This window comes from Petaurus breviceps, unplaced genomic scaffold, assembly GCF_028583685.1.
Source record: "Petaurus breviceps papuanus isolate PSGF00001 unplaced genomic scaffold, PetGlider_PUasm1.0 79, whole genome shotgun sequence".
NCBI classification, from domain to species: domain Eukaryota; kingdom Metazoa; phylum Chordata; class Mammalia; order Diprotodontia; family Petauridae; genus Petaurus; species Petaurus breviceps.
This window is the reverse complement of record NW_027186523.1, coordinates 24,795,981-24,800,685: the sequence shown is the minus strand read 5'-3', so window position 1 is coordinate 24,800,685 and position 4,705 is coordinate 24,795,981. Positions and strand designations below refer to the sequence as shown.

Sequence of the window (4,705 nt, the reverse complement as noted above, 5' to 3'; positions counted from 1 at the left end):
TATATATATATATATATATATATATATATATATATATATATATAATTTATTATTTATTTCTTGCCTTTTAATTTTGCATATACAATCTCCATAAAATAATTGAAAAGACACTGAATTTATATACATTGTATACCAAGCATACAACTCCTTATGCAAGACAGGACTTCTTATCCTAGGGTCCATGGATCCTGAAACGATTGAAGTATAGACTTCAGGCAGTCTGTGAACTTGGATGGGAGGAAAATTACATTTTTATTTACATTACTCTTTTGTTTCCTTTATAATCCACACACACACACACACATATTGACTTAATGTTTTTGACAAGATGGAAGATACAGCATCACATGACACTGAATTTAGAAAATTAACTCCAAATTTGAGTTGTGTCACATTGAAGGAAAATCTGCTGATGGATTACAAACATAGACTAATGATCAAACTGAAATGCATCCAGAGAGTGAAGGTGATGGTTGGCATGCCTTAGGGAGAACTCCTCATCCAGCTTTTACTTGACATCTTCATTGAAGTCTCTAAGAGAATAATCAACATGCTAATGAAATTCACAGCTAAAGCAGGTAAAACAGGAATGGGGGGGGGGCAGAATAGACAGAAAAAAATAGAACAATATAATAAAAGCCAAATGAGACTTTCTTCACTTTTAGCTCTATAGATTCATTGAATGATATTATCATTGTTAATGCTTTACTGATGCCTTTTGCTTTTACAATGCTATTTTCTCCCCAGAGAATTCTCTCTTGAAACTAATTTAAAAATCAAAATGAACACAGCAACTACCTATGACCTGTAATCCTAAATGTGTATCATTAATCATAGCATCATAGATTTGGACTTGGAAGGGACCTTAGAGGCCATTTGGGTCCAAACTTTTCATAATATAGATGAGAAAGTGAAACCAAAAGAGTAAGTTACTTTTCCCAGTGACCCACAGTTAGTATATGAGACTGGATTTGGACTCAGGTCTTCCTGTCTTCAAGTCTAACATTCTATCCCATTCTTTGGCCAAGTTGCCAATGAGATGCTCTGTAGTCAAGTTTTCATTTACATTGCTATGGTCATAGTTCTATTTTATATATCATTTTCTTGGTTTAACTTTCTTCTGCAGCAGTTCATTCAAGTCTTCCCGTATTTATGTGAATTCCTCATAGTCATTATAGCATTATAATATTCTACTATATTCATATGTCATCATTTGTTCTAACATTCCCCAATCAATGGACAACCAAGGATTTCTTTTTTTAATCCTTTTGTTGCCATGCAAAATGTTGCTATGAAGACTCTGATGGATATTTGGGGACATTCTTTATGTCATTGATCTCCTTTGGTATATACTCAGCACTGGAATCACTAAGACAAAAGGTATGAATGATACGATGATTTTTGCTCACATGACTCCAAGTTTTTTTTTTCAGAATTGTTAGCCCAGTTCACTCTCACCAGCTAAGTATTCTAATAGCCCCTCCAACATTGACTATTTCTTACTTTTGCCATCTTGCCAGTCTACTGTTCATGAGGTAAAATCTCAGAGTTGTTTTAATTTGTAAATTTTGAACATATATTCCTATATCTTTTTATTCTTTGCATTTCTTCCTTTTAAAACTGTTCAAAATTACTTTTATCAAGGCTTCATATAACACTTAAAAATTCATCCTTTTCCACATCTAAAATAACAGAAAATTTTGCATTTCTTTTCTTTTACAGTAATTACCTTTGGGTGAAGTGAGCAGAACCAGAAGAATAAGTACATAGTAAAAGCCATATTATGTGATGATCAACTATGAATAATTTAATTCTTCTCAGCAATACAATGATCCAAGACAATTCCATAGCACTCATGATAGAAATTGCTATGTACATCCAGAGAAAGAACTATGGGAGTCTGATTCCAGACTGAAACACACTATTTTCACTTTATTTGTGTGTGTGTGTGTGTGTGTTTCCTTGTGGACTGTTTCTTCTTTCACAATAGGATTAATATGGAAATATTTCATATTATTGCACATACATAACATGTCAAATTGCTTACTGTTTTAGGGAGAGTGGAGGGGAGGGAGGGAGAGAGAAAATCTGGAACTCAATTTTAAAAAAATAAATGTTAAAAATAGTCTTTACATGTAATTTGATCAAATAAAATACTATTAAAATTACCTTTGACCTCAATATGGATTCAAGGATTACAGACACAAACAATAACATCCTGCAATAATTTTCAACTACATATTCACAAAACTTTTGACCATGCTGCTGATGTTAGCAGGCAACTAGTAATCCCAGTGTTAGCAGTTGTATTTTTAACTTAGGAAAAAATAATTTCATTTGACTTCTGATTCCTTTTGGCCTCATTTCTTTTAGGTATTAGCCTAGAGGATGATCTGTGCTAAATTGCATGAATGGATGAGAGAGAGTAAGCTGGAGAAAATGATGATGCATTGGAAGCAGGAAATTATAATGGAACCTCTAACATCAGACTTGCAATATATTACATCTTAATATCTAGTCATTAGAGCACTGTGCCTCAAACAAGTAAGGAATAATGCTTGAAGGTTATTCATCACTCAATTTTCACAGCAGTGTATCAGCAGGAATTTATTTAGCACAGCCACTTGCATTATTTTGACACATTGAGAAAATTCGTTCCATTTAATTGGCCTTCAAACTCCCACTTCCTCCAGTATGGTGTATTCATTTATTATTAGCTCACAAGATAAGAAGTGTGTGGCACATAGCAATTACAGAACAACTCCAGATCCTTAGAAAATGCTTTCACCTTGCCTGCTTTATACCACCTTTATTTCTTCACCTATTGCAGGCATGAGGAAAAGTCAACATTCTCCTCGGAAAGTAGAAAGCCATTTCTGGTACAAATTAGTCTAGATGGCTTCACCTTACCTGAACAATAAATGAAAAATATACCAATGTATCCCACAGGAGGAAGAGAAGGGGAACAAGTATTTCTTTTTTTTTAAAGCAATTGGGGTTAAGTAACTTGCTCAAGGTTACACGGCCAGTTATTTCTGGGTGTGGTACTGAGTATATGAGCTGGGATTCGATCACAGGTCATCCCAACGCTGTAACTCGCTGTGCTACCTGGCTTGCCCCAAGAACAAGTATTTCTTAAGTATTTACTATGTGCCAGTCACCATGCTAACTGCTTTACAGATAATACCTAATTTGATCCTCACAACAACTGTGGGAAGTAGGTATTATGTCCATTTTAAAGTTGAGGAGACTGAGGCAGAGGTCACGTGACTTCTAGGGTTACATAGCTAGTAAGTGTTTGATACTAGATTTGAAGTCAGATTTTCTTGGCTTCAAGTTCAGTGTTCTATCATGAGTCACCTAGTTGTATATCATTTCAGGAACTGAAAAAAAATTATGAATGCTATAGTGATGGTCCTATATCCATGAAATAAATAAAGACAATAAAGTATATTGGAAAAAACACTGGACGTGGATTCAAGACATATCTGGCTTTGGATCCTGTATCTGACCCTTGCTAGTTTTGTAACCAGAGGCAATTCAGCTAATATTTCTGAACCTCAGATTTCTCATTTGTAACATGGGGTTAATAATGCATTTATATAAGACCTATTACTCAGGACATACTGATAATTCAATGAACTCATACACATAAAACATCCTGAAAACCACAGAACACTTTATACATGTGCAAAAACATATACTCGTGCTCAAAAAGGGAATTTTTTTCTAGCTTTGAAGTTTAGGCTGGTAGCTATAAAAATGTGTCATCAGACACTTGAAAATTAAATATCCCTTTACAATTTACTACAAATATTTATTATCTAATTTCATCTGTCAGGCAGCTGGGTGGTACAGTGGATAGGCTGCCAGGCCTAAAGTCAAGAAGACTCATCTTCCTAAATTCAAATATGGTCTCAGGCAGTTATTAGCTTTGCGAACCTGGGTATGGAACTTAACCCTGTTTGCCTCAGTTTCCTCATCTATAAAATGAGCTGGAAAATGAAATGGAAAACCACTCCAGTATCTTTGCCAAGAAAACCACAAGTGGGATCATGAAGATTTGAAGACGACTGAACAATATTTTCATCTATATCCCTTCTTCTGCCTCTGTTCCACAAGGCTTCTAGATAATACTTTGAGTATTCCCTCATTGATTGCCTATCCTACTCTCCAGAGAGGCTTTTTCTAACCTTCTCTTCCATCCTTAATCCCCTCAAATCTCCGACCCTGACCTTCTCAGCTAAGGACTTCACTCATATTTTACTGAGAAAACTGAGATAATTAACTCTGCTTGCTTTTGTCACTTTCTCTGCCTCTCAAAGCCTTTTGTAACTGTCTTCCATTCTTAATTCCTTTACTCCTGTAATACTATTATTTCTATGGAGCCCAAAGACCTCACTGCTCTTAAGAGTCAGGCAACTGATACAACACAGGAAAACAGTTTAGTCTTGTAGTCTGATGGGACAGAAGGATGTAGGTATGCATTAATTCTGCCCTTGGGATGATAGTTATGAAACATATGATAATGCACCCAGTAAGGGAGTGGTTCCCTAGGAAGAAAAGAGTTTTCTGCAGAGAAGCTTCCTAACTTGTGGCTTCAGCATTCTTCTGCTATGATAGACCATTTCATTCTGCCATGGTGAACCTAGTTTTGGTCCTACTGGCAGATTAACTGTCTCTTTCTAAATGCAGAGAGAGAGGA

At 35.4% G+C, this 4,705-nt stretch overlaps 1 long non-coding RNA gene across 1 annotated transcript in view; it reads left to right on the top strand.

Annotated features, from left to right (window-relative positions):
• Positions 1 to 2,151, top strand: part of LOC138175765 (uncharacterized) — a 63,083-nt gene extending 60,932 nt beyond the window's left edge. Inside the window, exon 3 of the long non-coding RNA XR_011172082.1 lies at positions 1,723 to 2,151. This is a non-coding gene — a long non-coding RNA (uncharacterized lncRNA). The remainder of the gene's footprint in view (positions 1 to 1,722) is intronic.
• The last annotated feature ends 2,554 nt before the right edge of the window (positions 2,152 to 4,705 follow it).